Raw genomic sequence first — 15405 nt, 5'->3', positions numbered from 1 at the left:
ACTTCTCAAAGTGGACTGAAGCAGTTTCACTCAAAGAACTGAAGACAAGGGACATCGTTAAGTACATCAAATATCATATCATATACCAATACAGTGCTCCAAGATAAATCGTATAAAACAACAACCCTCAATTTGTCAGCAATGCATTCATCAAGTTTTACGAAAAGTTCAGAATTCAAGATATTTCATCGATGGCATATAATCCCATGGCAAACGAATTGGCTAAAACTTTCAACAAAACCATTATTAAGATTCTATCAAAGCTAGTGAGAACCAATAACGAGACTGGGATGACAAACTCGGCGAAGCTCTCTAGACATATTGTACCGTAGTACGTACGCTTACCAGAGCGACTCTGTATTCTCTAGTGTATGGATGCAAGGCTATCCTTCCCTTGGAAATCCAAATCCCATCCCTTCGCATTTCCCTCGCAACAGGGATAACGACAGAGGAACAACATCAAAAACATCTCGAAGAACTTGAGATATTAGATGAAAAGCGCCTAGAGGCTCAGCAACAAATTGAGTTTTACCAAGTCAGAATCTCCAGGGATTTTGATAAAAGAGTCCGACAATGAAGCTTCAGAGAACGAGACTTAGTTCTCACCATCCGGCGACTGATGATACTCAACTCCAAGAAGAAAGGCAAATTCCAATCCAATTGGGAAGGACTGTTTGTGATAGAGACAGTCTACTCAAATGACGCATATCGCTTAAACACCCAAGATGGTGACAAACTTATAATGCCAATAAATGGAAAGTTCCTAAAAAAGTACTATTCTCATTACGTGCGAGATAACTTATTTAACGGGAAGTTCCTAGAGAATGCTATGCATGGTATTCTTCAGGATAACCCGAGATCAGTTAATTATTCAAGATGAAGACCAGTCATCTGAATAATTTATTCTTAATCATAAAAAATAATTAATAACCTCTCACTATGGCTATTTAATCATTTCTAAGATAATTAAAACCCTCTCACTATGACTTTCCGAGCACTATTTCATCGAGATGAGAGATGACTTCATCAGGCAAATCTTCCCTCACGAAACTCCTATGGTGTAATTATGGAATTCCGATCACAGATGTCATCATTGACAACATGTGCGGATTCAAGAGAACGTCCTTTATGGATGGATTCTCGGATTACAATAAAATCAAGATGTACCCAGACGACAAAAAGCATACCACGTTCAGAATACCGCTCGATGTCTTCTACTACACAGTCATGCCCTTCGGCTTGAAGAACGCAGGTGCCACATACTAATGGACAATGACGAATATTTTCTAGGAACATCTCCAGAAGACCGTCGAGTGCTATGTTGATGACTTGGTCGTTAAAAGCCACAGCAAAGACAACCATATTTAATACTTGAGGATGATGTTCGATCTCATGCGGAGTCACCAATTGAAGATGAACCCTACCAAGTCCATTCCTGGGAATGTCTAGCGGTAAATTTCATGGATTCGTTACATATTGATCCAGATAAAGTGAAGGTGATACATGAATTGAAACCCCCGAGGAACCTCAAAAAAACTCAGAGGATTGCAAGGACGATTGGCTTATATCCGTCGGTTCATCTCGAACCTCTCTTGAAAGTGCCAACCATTCTCCAAACTCATGAAGAAGTGTGTGTTGTTTATTTGGGATGATGCTTGTCATAAGGCATTCAAGAATATCAAAGCATATATGTCAAATCCTCCCGTTCTCATTGCACCAAAGTCAGGGAAATAGTTCTTGATTTATTTTAAGGTGACGAACCACTCATTAAGTGCTTTACTCGCACAAGACGATGACAACGGTCATGAGCAGGCAATATATTACATGAGTCTGACTCTGGTAGGTGCAAAATTTTGATATCTGATGATTGATAAGGAGTGTCTCGCCCTAATATTCGCAATTTATAAAATGTGACACTACCTGGTTAGACAGACAATCTATGTCATTTACAATGTCAACCCAGTCTGGGTATTCATGACACAACCAACTTCCATGAATTGACAGTTAACGAGATGGGCCTTACTCTTGTCCCAATATGACCTGCACTTTAATTAATAGAAGTAGGTGAAAAGGCAAGCAATTTGTTATCTTCTAGCGAATAACCCCGCAAGGGATATAGCCAAATTATATGAAGATTTGCCGGATAAAACCCACAAAGTAAACACTACCTCCCACCAGCAGGTGTAGTAATTATACTTTGATGGTGCTTCCTAAGCAACCAATGTGGCGAGTGCTCCCGGATATTAAAAAATATCCTCAGGAGTTGGAGTCATCCTAATTTTCCCGGAGAAACATGTGGTACCTCAAGCCTATTCATTGGTCGAGATGTGCTCCAACAATGTAGTCGAATACAACGCATTGCTCATTAGACACAGTTTCACCAGATAATTGGGGGTCGAGTATCTCAAAGCTTTCGGTGATTCTCAACTGATAGTCAACCAAGTTTGAGGAGAGTACGAAGTCAAAAATCAAGACCTTATCCCATACCACCAGGCGGCCATCGAGATGGAAGACTCATATGAATAATTCTTCATCGAGTATGTCCCGCATCTCCAAAACACATACGTAGATGCACTAGCGGTATTAGCGGTATCTCTGGTACAGTCTCTCGAAATAGAACAATTGATTACTGTGAGAACTCATCAACTCTTCATTCCGAACTACGCCTTAGAGATCAAAGAGGCACACTCGACCGAACTAAACTTGAGCCTTGAGATTAGCATTTCCCTATTATTGACTATGTCTTGCACAGTATCTTAACGAAAGACATAAAAGATAGAGACTCGGTCCGATGAATAGTGTCAAGATTTTATTATAACTCGGCGACCCAGACACGGTATTGCCACGCATACGATGGTTTACTACTCTGATGCCTATCGACCAAAGAGGTGGAGGAGGCTCTCAAAAAAGCAAATGATGGAACCCGTGTTGCACACCAACCTGGTCCTAAACTCTGTGATCATCTTAGAAGGATGAGATATTATTGGCCAACCATGGTCAAGGACGCTGTTGAGTATGCCCAACAGTGCACACATATCAAATACATGCAAATTATATACACCAACCCTCAGAGCATTTTCGTCCTTCGGCCACATCATGGTCGTTCGAGAAATAGGGAATGGACATTATTGGTCCTATTTTTCCACCATCATCCAAAGGTGATCATTTTATTTTAGCAATCACCGACTACTTCTCAAAGTGGACTGAAGCAGTTTCACTCAAAGAACTGAAGACAAGGGACATCGTTAAGTACATCAAATATCATATCATATACCAATACAGTGCTCCAAGATAAATCGTATAAAACAACAACCCTCAATTTGTCAGCAATGCATTCATCAAGTTTTACGAAAAGTTCAGAATTCAAGATATTTCATCGATGGCATATAATCCCATGGCAAACGAATTGGCTAAAACTTTCAACAAAACCATTATTAAGATTCTATCAAAGCTAGTGAGAACCAATAACGAGACTGGGATGACAAACTCGGCGAAGCTCTCTAGACATATTGTACCGTAGTACGTACGCTTACCAGAGCGACTCTGTATTCTCTAGTGTATGGATGCAAGGCTATCCTTCCCTTGGAAATCCAAATCCCATCCCTTCGCATTTCCCTCGCAACAGGGATAACGACAGAGGAACAACATCAAAAACATCTCGAAGAACTTGAGATATTAGATGAAAAGCGCCTAGAGGCTCAGCAACAAATTGAGTTTTACCAAGTCAGAATCTCCAGGGATTTTGATAAAAGAGTCCGACAATGAAGCTTCAGAGAACGAGACTTAGTTCTCACCATCCGGCGACTGATGATACTCAACTCCAAGAAGAAAGGCAAATTCCAATCCAATTGGGAAGGACTGTTTGTGATAGAGACAGTCTACTCAAATGACGCATATCGCTTAAACACCCAAGATGGTGACAAACTTATAATGCCAATAAATGGAAAGTTCCTAAAAAAGTACTATTCTCATTACGTGCGAGATAACTTATTTAACGGGAAGTTCCTAGAGAATGCTATGCATGGTATTCTTCAGGATAACCCGAGATCAGTTAATTATTCAAGATGAAGACCAGTCATCTGAATAATTTATTCTTAATCATAAAAAATAATTAATAACCTCTCACTATGGCTATTTAATCATTTCTAAGATAATTAAAACCCTCTCACTATGACTTTCCGAGCACTATTTCATCGAGATGAGAGATGACTTCATCAGGCAAATCTTCCCTCACGAAACTCCTATGGTGTAATTATGGAATGCTTAATAATTCATGGTCCCCCACCATAAATTCCCTCACTGATCAAATTAATTAACAGTGAGTCCACAAAAATTCTTTTCGGCTGAGTCCATCCAAACCCTCATTGTGTTTGTGCACTTAACACTCCCGCAGTTAGCGTTCAAACACGACACTCAAAATTTCAAGCTGTTGATCCATGGTAATTAGCAAACCCCTTTAATGTTAAGTCCTTGTCACTTAACATTGAAAACCCTCAATGAGTATTTTGTACAAGTCATCATTCCCACTGTTATTTGTACCCTACTCTCACTATTTGTTTGGTCAAACCTTCCTAGAGTTAGGACTAAAGCCAAAATCTCCTCTCAATTACTTCCATGAATGAGAGGCCCACTTTAAAAAAACGGACTTCCCTTTCGATAAACGAAAGGCCTCCATCCAAGTTGAATGATAAAACCTAAAAAATTAGGGTCGTCTCAATAACCCCCACCTGGTCAAACTATTAAACGGTTAGGACCACAATCGAACGCTTGTCGCATCAAACAAAGGTTCCATCTTTCCCGGCTTTTTTGTCACTATAATTAGGGATTAATTAGAATTCCATCTCAATAAAAGAGAAATTTTTTTTAGATAGGCGATGGGCGGGCGGGCAACGACCGGCGACCAGCCGACGGGTGCATAACGCGGCGGAGGATGGGCAGGTGGCTAGTGCGACAAGGGCTGCGGAAAGACGGGTGGCAGGTGGCAGGCGAAAGACTGCGGCTGCGGACAGTGCAGCGGGCGGCGGCGGCTGTAGACAAAAAGAATCTCAAAAACCTTTTTTGGTGTTTTGAGAAAGAATTTATTTTTTTGGATTTTGTAAGCGCCAAATCAAAAAAACGCTCCAGTTGCCAAACATATTTTATTGTTTTTGTTAAAAACAATAACGGCAAAAACGTCACGGTTGCCAAACGCTCCCTTTAGTGTTAGAATTTAAATCATTGGAGACATTATCTAACTACAAAAGTAAGTTACCTACATCATTAGGTGTTAAAGGAATTTTTAAGCGATTGCTATTGCCAATGAACTGTGAAATCCCATTGCACTTTGATGCAGGTTTGCCACGGACGTCTCAGAAGTTGGATCTACAAATAAAACCAATCGATTAAGGCCCGATCCTGAGAAGAATGAACTGTTATTCCTCTTTCACTTTGATGAGTATTTCCCTGTCACATGCCCCAATGCTGAGAGATTTGGACAGTATGTAGGGCAAGTGAGCCGCCAATTCATGGACTTCCCACTTTATAAGATCTGGGGCCCGGATCATGAGCATTCGTTTGATAAGTTCTATTGCAATGACCACGGTCTTAGATGATGTACACGGAGGGTATCATGGTGGTTATTAGAGAGGTTTGGGTCATGGTGTCACTAGATTTTATTTGAAGACTTCCTCCACTCCGACCTTCGCTACTTCTCCAGATGTGCTTCTTGATATGGCGGAGCTTAAGGCCAAGATGGAACAACTAACCTAGCTTGTACATATGGTTACTTTAATCTAAATTTATATTCAATTCAGAAAATAAGATTTTTTTTCTGGAACACTTTCATAAGCAGATGTATGTTCACATATTAGTAGGTCATAATATCCTCTGCTTTGTTAACTTAAAATTCAATATGAAAACATTAGATGCAAGGTTTAGGTGGAAATTAACAGAGTCGTTCACATTCTACATCCACACAAAAACCTAAGCTCCACCTATTTCAACAAATATGACACAATCCATTTGTGGGTGGGATCATGCTGTGAACAAAAAGAGAAAAAATACTAAGGCAGAATCGTCCCACCAATACCAGTATACCACACACAAATTTGTTAATATTAACAGATTCAAGTACCCAGAGACTTTATTTCAAAAGGAAAGAACACAAGAATATTGTTCAATCGCATAAACAAGAATTACTATTGCAGCCTGCGAAAGGGGTAGTAACCAAAAATCAATATAAATATTAGTGTCCAGGTAAACGAACTTCAAATATTGTTCAAATTTTTTGATGGATTGAGATACAGTTATTGCTTTTACCTTCTGCGTGAACTTGTGCGATCATACTGTGACCATATGTAGGAGAATTCTTCCTGCATGTTGATCTTGCTACAAACTTCTTGCCCATAGTTTTTGGTATATTTTCCATAAATTGTTTGAAATATTTTGTTCACCGAGTTGTTCTTTGGTTTTTTGTTGCGTCAATATGGCATGCTTTGGATGGATATGGTGTTTCCAGGAACTTTTCTGTATCTGTAAATTGTTTGAAATATTTTATGCACTTAGTTGGACTTGGTACAACCTTGATGGTTGTGATGTTCCCAGAACTTATATTTTGTAGATAATCTTCATTCTGCATGATTAATGATGGCTAAGTGATGTAGGTTTTTGATTGCGGAGATGTTCAGTGGATTTATTAATGTACATGTTTTACTAAATCTAGTTGTTTGCATGTCTATTTTTTCCTGCAGTTCTTTTGTTCTGCATTCGCGCAAAACCTTCAAGAATGATACTATGGTACGTGCATCTTCATGGGTTTGACATTTAAGGATCCCGCATGCATCATCTTTGGCTGAAAGAAGTATTTTGTATTCTCCTGGTACTTGTATTTGTGATCAACATGCAGGAATCAGAATGCTAGAATGACCATCTACTAATTATAGAAAACAATTGATCTTAATAATTTGCAATGAGGATCCATGATTCGTTAAGTAATATATAAAGAATCTAAAGCCCTTATTAGGATTGGTTTATACATGCATACATTTATTAAATTACAACTTTGTGTGAGATTCATCTGAACGTGCCCTCCAAATATCATTAGTTATACTTTACATGTTGATTGTCATACCGTTCATCCACCTTATGTTGTCCTGGCTATCAATCGGTTTCTGCTCAGCCTTCTCCGTATGCTCAGGGTTCTACTTCTGCTGCTCAGCATTCCCCTCAGGATATTTAAGCACAAAATCCTTTTGCAAGTCGACTGAGGGACTTGTTAAGGGGCTTAAATCAGAAGGGTTACGACGAGGAGTGTTAGCCCTTATGTTTTAATGATGTTTTACAACAACCATTATCGGTACTAATTGCTTGGTGAGTGATATTATAGTTAATATATATATCAAGCTTGTTAGTACTATGTATGGAGGATTGGATGGAATATGAGCTACAACGATGATATCCAAAGGAGGAGGAGGCATAGTGATGAAGCAATGTTAATTCAAGAACAACAAATGCAATGAGAAGTGTCATCAACTCAAGCTATATCAAGACTGAAAGAATTGTAATTCTATGTGAGAATATTAGCTAGTTTTTCTTTTCTCTCTAGTGCTAGAATGTAGGCAAGTAATTTTAGATTTCACTTGAAGCTATTGGGATATCACACACATATTTTCATACTTATATTTTTAAGCGTTTTGATAAAATATCATTTTTTACAAGTATGAGGACCTACTTACAAAATTCTATTTCTAAACAATTTGTTTTTAGTGTTAAAAATATTTCACAAAGTTTAACAATTTTTTGGAAGTCATTCAAATATTTTACAGATTTTTTATAGAGTCAAAAACATGTTTCAAAACAGTGTCTGTTTGTATCAGTTCGCGGTCGACCATCATGGTCGACCGCGTCTGTGTTCTTTTCTGAGTGGGCAGTAGAGTCACGGTCGACCGTCAGCTCGAAAATTCCTACGGTCGACCGTAATAGTTTTTGGAATTTTAGTGAACCTCGAAAGTAGCTCACGGTCGACCGCGAGATTTTCACAGTTGACCGCCGCTTACTCAAACGGTATTTTTGGTACAAATTTTAGGCGCCGATTTTTCTAGGTTTTGGGGAATTTGGGTATGGGTTTAAGCTGATGTGTTTTCTCCTATTTAAACCCCCTATACTCCTTCTTCTTCAAGTGTCCCAAACATTTTGAAATATCAGAGATTTGTTTCCTATTTAAACCCCCTATACTCCTTCTTCTTCAAGTGTCCCAAACATTTTGAAATATCAGAGATTTGTTTTTCCTGAGAGCAAACTTTCAAAACCCTTCTTCAAGTGTCCCAAACATTTTGAAATATCAGAGATTTGTTTTTCCTGAGAGCAAACTTTCAAAACCTGTTTTTCTTCTGTTTTCAGTTTCACTTCCCAACTTCAGTGTAATCTTTCTCCTTGCCATAGGGACATTGTAAAGAGAGAGTTTTTACACCATTACTAATATTGAGAGCTTGATCTTGTAGAGATCAACTATGTGGGAGTGAGATCTTGTGGTGATCAATTGTGTAGTTGTGAGATCTTGTGAAGATCGTTGTGTAGAAGAGGTTTCGGCTTCCAAACCGGGTTGTGTAGTAGATTCTCCTCGAGAGTGAGGAACGGGGACGTAGGTCAGGGGGCCGAACCTCGTTAACACATCGTGCGTCACTTGGATAACGATTTCTAACTCTATCTCATTTTCTATAGTTGTTCATTTTGTGGTTTGTTGCTTTGTCTCATTTTTTATTGCCCCCCCCCCCCCTCTAGGGTCCAACAATTGGTATCAGAGTTTGGTCTCTATATTAGTTTTTGGTTTAACCATCTTAGAAAAAAGATCTTATGGAGGCTTCAATGAATGTGCATATGTTAGAGGGACAATCCACCACTAGACCACCTCTCTTCACTGGTACTAATTTTGCTTATTGGAAGGCTAGGATGAGGATTTACCTTCGTTACATTGATCTTGACATTCTAGAACTCATAGAGAAGAAATATGTAGAAAAGCCCAAAGTCGGGAACATGACTGTAGGCATATAAAATTGCTTATAGGTCCCCTAGCATAGCTCGGCACAAACCGACGAACCAACGAGGCGACGAGATCGACGAATCGCACAGAAGCGACGGAATGCATCCACCCGCGTGCAGAATCAAGCTAATGAGTTGAGGAATCAACGAGTCATCCAACCGAGAGCGGACTCGGACGAATCACGATCGAATCAAGATCAATTTCGGACTCGAACTCAGAAGCGGATTTACTGCCAAATCAGGAATCCAACTTACTGCCAAATCAGATCAACCAATCAGAGTCTCAATCAACCGAAACACGGACAAACGAGACAACGGAAAACGACTCGAAAAAGTCGGAAAACACCGCCCGCGGGGGCTCGGCCAAAGCCGAGCCACCTCAAGGTGGATCGGCTTTGGCCGAGCCACCTCAAGGTGGCTCGGTGGCTGAGCCACCTCAAGGTGGCTCGGCCAAGGCCGAGCCACCCTGAGGTGGCTCGGTGGCCGAGCCACCTTGCCGGATTGAAGAGTGAACTCGGAGCTTGAAGACCAGAAGACTTGCACATTCAGATCTGATCCTCGGCGACCATCCACGTCAGAAAAGGCAGGATCTCGAGAGGAAGAAAGAACAGATCTGAGATCTACACGAGACTACACTCCAGATCTAAGCTTGGTCTTAGATCTCGAGATCTGAGCGATTATTCCCTTGGTGGATTAATCCCTCCCGGCTATTATTCCCTTCGTGGAATAATACCCGTCAAATCGTGTAGATCCGACCGGATCTAGATGGCGAGGTGGTCCACGGATTAACCCCGGCGTCTGCAAAGAACCCACACAAGCAAGCAACCGCAAAACAGGAGCTTGCGATTTGTTCACAAGAGGAAAGTTGTAATTTTTTATTTTTTTCTTTGATTTAGTTGTAACCGGATCTATAAAAGACCGGATCTTTTGTAACTCGAAAAGTTGTAACTCAAGATGACAATTATCTCATTAATGAAGAAAGCAACAGTTTTCCACGCGAACAATCTGGCGACCACAGTGGGAGCCGACGATCTCGCCAACGAGATCGATGCGTCGCAGCCGCGGATTGCAATCCCGGTCGTGGAGCAGGTCGAGTACGAGTTCGACCAAACCAAGTTCGAGGAGTACGTGTCCTCATCCGGCTCTATCTCCCCCCGCAAGTCCAAGAAGTTCTCCACCGGGCGAAAAGCTCGTTGGTTTGAAGCTGCTCGGGAAGCCCACGAAGCTCTCAACCCAACTGACGCCGAAGTTGCGTCAAATGAAGTTCCACCGACCTCCAATCAGGTCAACCCAACTCCCGCCAACGCCTCTACTGTTCAGGGCGTTGTGACTCTCTCAAAGAGAGCCCGCCAGAGGCGTCGTCAACGCCTTGCGCGGCAACTCGCTAAGGCGATGGAGTCTACGGACGGATTCCGCTACCACGCGGAGTTGAAGAACAGAAGAGGCAAACAGCCTCAACCACCAATGAATGGCGACTCTTCCAAGCCGCCAAAGAAAGAATGGGTCCGCGTCAAACGAAACCGTTCGACGCTGAGCGTATTCGCAAGCGCCGCGCGATGTCAGCGCAGGCACGGGCTCAAGCTCAGGAAGCCCGTAGAAAGCTGCAAAAGGAGGTGGAGAAGAAGCCACCACCAACACGACAAGTCTGGAAGCCTAAGTCTGAAGTGGCGACTCAGGCCAAAAAGCAACCAGTGCAGCCTTCTAAGGAAGGTCAAACTCCGGCGAGTCAACCAAAGTCGCCGTCAATCCCAATAACTTCTCCGGGAGATCATGCAGAGTCATCCCGCAAGAAGAAATCAATTATGGAGCGCCTCGGTCCAATTCCTGACGTGAGAGGCAAAGCTCCAATTCACGAGCGTTTGGGCCCGATAAAGAAGCCCAGAACGACTCAACATACTGGGGGTCGCCATCACCTCCAGCATGACAAAGACCTCAAGGCAGCTGCGCGCACCAATTTGCGCATTGAAGTCCAAGATCACGCCGAAAATTCACGCCCAAAAAGGCAGGTTTTGAGGCGGGTAACCTTTGAAAGCCCAAAGAAGGCAAGTCAACCTCAGATGGAAACATTATCATCTGATAATGATTGTGTTGTACCTGAGAAGGCGTGCCCGCACACGATAGGTTACTCTGACTGTCAAAATGACGAGTTGTACTATCGTGCTGGGGGTACGAATAGAACCAGGAAGAGGAGTCCCCGAGAACGGGAAATTCAATGTCCCTGTTCCAAACTCATTCGGGCGGTATTGTCGGAATGCAATTGCATTAAGGCGGTCCCCGAAAGAGTTTCAGTTTTTGAAAGACTCAATGCGGAAACGCCAAAACCAAGGCCTAGGCGCTTCCAACGAAGAAGAAGGGTGATTGAAGACGGAGAATTTCCGAGGGTCACCACCAACATGACGAGCAAAGGGACATCGGCACGAGAAGATTTCGAGTCGATTCTGAAAGCTTCCCGACCTAGAACCCGTCTGCAGTCCGGAACCATAGAGCGAGCAACTTATGGTAGGATTCGGACAAGACGCCCTTCAGAAGATGAAGAATCTGATGCCGGCTCCGCGGTGGCATCAGATAATACAGTATCCAGCGAGGGACAACCCCGCGAGGCCCTGATGATAAGTGCGGAGCAGATGGCCAAGATGCTTGAAGACGCTTTGGCTAAGCAGAAAGAAAGTTTCAAATTTGAGATGGAGATGGCCATGCAGCAGATGAGAGAAATGCATGACCAACAGATCCAAGCATTGGCGAACCAACAAGGCGAGCAGAATCATCGTAACCCGATTAATGTGGAAGATGAGGATACAAATGCTCGTAACACCAATGATCCTCCCGTCAACGCAGGGGGTGGTAATGAGAATGCTGGCGAAGAAACCGGCGAAAACCTGAAGATCAAGAACCTCGAGAGCAAAATCAACACACTAATTTCCGCTCAAGAGACGAAGAAAACAGGCATTCCTTGCCCATACCCAAGAGAATGGGAATCGATCCCATATCCGGCGAAGTTTAATCTAATTAACTTCACGCCGTTTAATGGGATGGGTTCACCTACCCAGCATTTGATTTACTTCAAATCGCATTTGGGGGTGATCTCTGGTAATGAGCCTCTGATGGTGCGGTCATTCGTCGGCACTCTTCGCGGAGCCGCCTTCGATTGGTATCGCCGCCTCAAGCCAGGCAGCGTAAACAGCTGGGATGACATGGAGACCAAGTTCCTGGCCAACTTCTTCGACGACGACACCGAGATATCTATCGGATCGTTGCTCGATGAGAAGCAGAAGGACGGAGAGTTAGTCGATACCTTCGTCAAAAGATTCCGGAACAAGGCGATGAATTGCCGGGACCCGATCACAGAGGAATTCATCCTCCAAACTTGCCACAACAACCTTGCGTTGGACGTGTTGGAAGCAATGGGAACAGCACCGTCTGACACTTGGAAGGATCTGAAGGCCCGAGGGGAGCAGGCTGAGCGATTCCTTAGAAGGAAGAAGGCCGAGAGGAACCAACCGACGGTTAATCCGCTGGACTCAAATTTCGCCTCTCGTGGTAAGGGCAAAACACCTGCAGCTACTGGTGGTGCTAATCAAGCGTCACAACAGCAATCCCGAAGGCAGCAAAAGACTTCGGGTCCGAGACTCCAAAGAGAGTATTCCTTCAAGGACGAAGACGTTCCAGCCATCTTCGAATCCCTCCTTGAAGGTAACAAGATCAAGCTACCACCTATCACAAATCAGGAGGAAGCTGACAACACTACGGACCCAAAGTACTGTGCATACCACAGGAGGGTCGTTCATCCCACCAAGGATTGCTTTGCTCTCAAGAATAGCATTCAGACCTTGGTTGAAGCCGGCGTCATAACGCTAAGGTAAGCCAATTGAGAACGGCAAAACTCCAAAGAGTATACGAGTATAAACTGTTTCTCAATCCTCCGACCGGTATAAGAGGTTAAACTACTCCCTGATACTCCAATAGGTATATGAGTCTAAACTGTTTCCCCACTTTTGACGGGAAGTTCCTGGAGAATATTAAGCTAATATTCTTAAGGATAACCCGGTTAGTTAACTGATAATAATGTCCGAACCAGTTCCGCAGAGGAAACTGGGGGTGGACGATTTATGTAACGGGAAGTTCCCAAAACCACAGCAATGTAATGAATAAGAACTCCCATTCTCACCATGTCTATGCACTCAACACTCTCTCTGTTAGAGTCTGGACGTAAAGTACCCACTTGGTCAAACCTTCTTACAGTTAGGACCACAGTCAAAATCCCCTCTCGATTCCCCCAATGAACGAGAGGTCCACAAATTGAGCGATCAAACCTTCCTACAGTTAGGATTGTCTCAAAACACCCACTTGGTCAAACCTTCTTACAGTTAGGACCACAGTCAAAATCCCCTCTCGATTCCCCCAATGAACGAGAGGTCCACAAATTGAGCGATCAAACCTTCCTACAGTTAGGATTGTCTCAAAACACCCACTTGGTCAAACCTTCTTACAGTTAGGACCACAGTCAAAATCCCCTCTCGATTCCCCCAATGAACGAGAGGTCCACAAATTGAGCGATCAAACCTTCCTACAGTTAGGATTGTCTCAAAACACCCACTTGGTCAAACCTTCTTACAGTTAGGACCACAGTCAAAATCCCCTCTCGATTCCCCCAATGAACGAGAGGTCCACAAATTGAGCGATCAAACCTTCCTACAGTTAGGATTGTCTCAAAACACCCACTTGGTCAAACCTTCTTACAGTTAGGACCACAGTCAAAATCCCCTCTCGATTCCCCCAATGAACGAGAGGTCCACAAATTGAGCGATCAAACCTTCCTACAGTTAGGATTGTCTCAAAACACCCACTTGGTCAAACCTTCTTACAGTTAGGACCACAGTCAAAATCCCCTCTCGATTCCCCCAATGAACGAGAGGTCCACAAATTGAGCGATCAAACCTTCCTACAGTTAGGATTGTCTCAAAACACCCACTTGGTCAAACCTTCTTACAGTTAGGACCACAGTCAAAATCCCCTCTCGATTCCCCCAATGAACGAGAGGTCCACAAATTGAGCGATCAAACCTTCCTACAGTTAGGATTGTCTCAAAACACCCACTTGGTCAAACCTTCTTACAGTTAGGACCACAGTCAAAATCCCCTCTCGATTCCCCCAATGAACGAGAGGTCCACAAATTGAGCGATCAAACCTTCCTACAGTTAGGATTGTCTCAAAACACCCACTTGGTCAAACCTTCTTACAGTTAGGACCACAGTCAAAATCCCCTCTCGATTCCCCCAATGAACGAGAGGTCCACAAATTGAGCGATCAAACCTTCCTACAGTTAGGATTGTCTCAAAACACCCACTTGGTCAAACCTTCTTACAGTTAGGACCACAGTCAAAATCCCCTCTCGATTCCCCCAATGAACGAGAGGTCCACAAATTGAGCGATCAAACCTTCCTACAGTTAGGATTGTCTCAAAACACCCACTTGGTCAAACCTTCTTACAGTTAGGACCACAGTCAAAATCCCCTCTCGATTCCCCCAATGAACGAGAGGTCCACAAATTGAGCGATCAAACCTTCCTACAGTTAGGATTGTCTCAAAACACCCACTTGGTCAAACCTTCTTACAGTTAGGACCACAGTCAAAATCCCCTCTCGATTCCCCCAATGAACGAGAGGTCCACAAATTGAGCGATCAAACCTTCCTACAGTTAGGATTGTCTCAAAACACCCACTTGGTCAAACCTTCTTACAGTTAGGACCACAGTCAAAATCCCCTCTCGATTCCCCCAATGAACGAGAGGTCCACAAATTGAGCGATCAAACCTTCCTACAGTTAGGATTGTCTCAAAACACCCACTTGGTCAAACCTTCTTACAGTTAGGACCACAGTCAAAATCCCCTCTCGATTCCCCCAATGAACGAGAGGTCCACAAATTGAGCGATCAAACCTTCCTACAGTTAGGATTGTCTCAAAACACCCACTTGGTCAAACCTTCTTACAGTTAGGACCACAGTCAAAATCCCCTCTCGATTCCCCCAATGAACGAGAGGTCCACAAATTGAGCGATCAAACCTTCCTACAGTTAGGATTGTCTCAAAACACCCACTTGGTCAAACCTTCTTACAGTTAGGACCACAGTCAAAATCCCCTCTCGATTCCCCCAATGAACGAGAGGTCCACAAATTGAGCGATCAAACCTTCCTACAGTTAGGATTGTCTCAAAACACCCACTTGGTCAAACCTTCTTACAGTTAGGACCACAGTCAAAATCCCCTCTCGATTCCCCCAATGAACGAGAGGTCCACAAATTGAGCGATCAAACCTTCCTACAGTTAGGATTGTCTCAAAACACCCACTTGGTCAAACCTTCTTACAGTTAGGACCACAGTCAAAATCCCCTCT

This window comes from Asparagus officinalis, chromosome 7 (genome assembly GCF_001876935.1).
Source record: "Asparagus officinalis chromosome 7, Aspof.V1, whole genome shotgun sequence".
NCBI lineage: Eukaryota > Viridiplantae > Streptophyta > Magnoliopsida > Asparagales > Asparagaceae > Asparagus > Asparagus officinalis.
The sequence above is the reverse complement of the archived record's forward strand: the minus strand, read 5'-3'. Positions refer to the sequence as shown.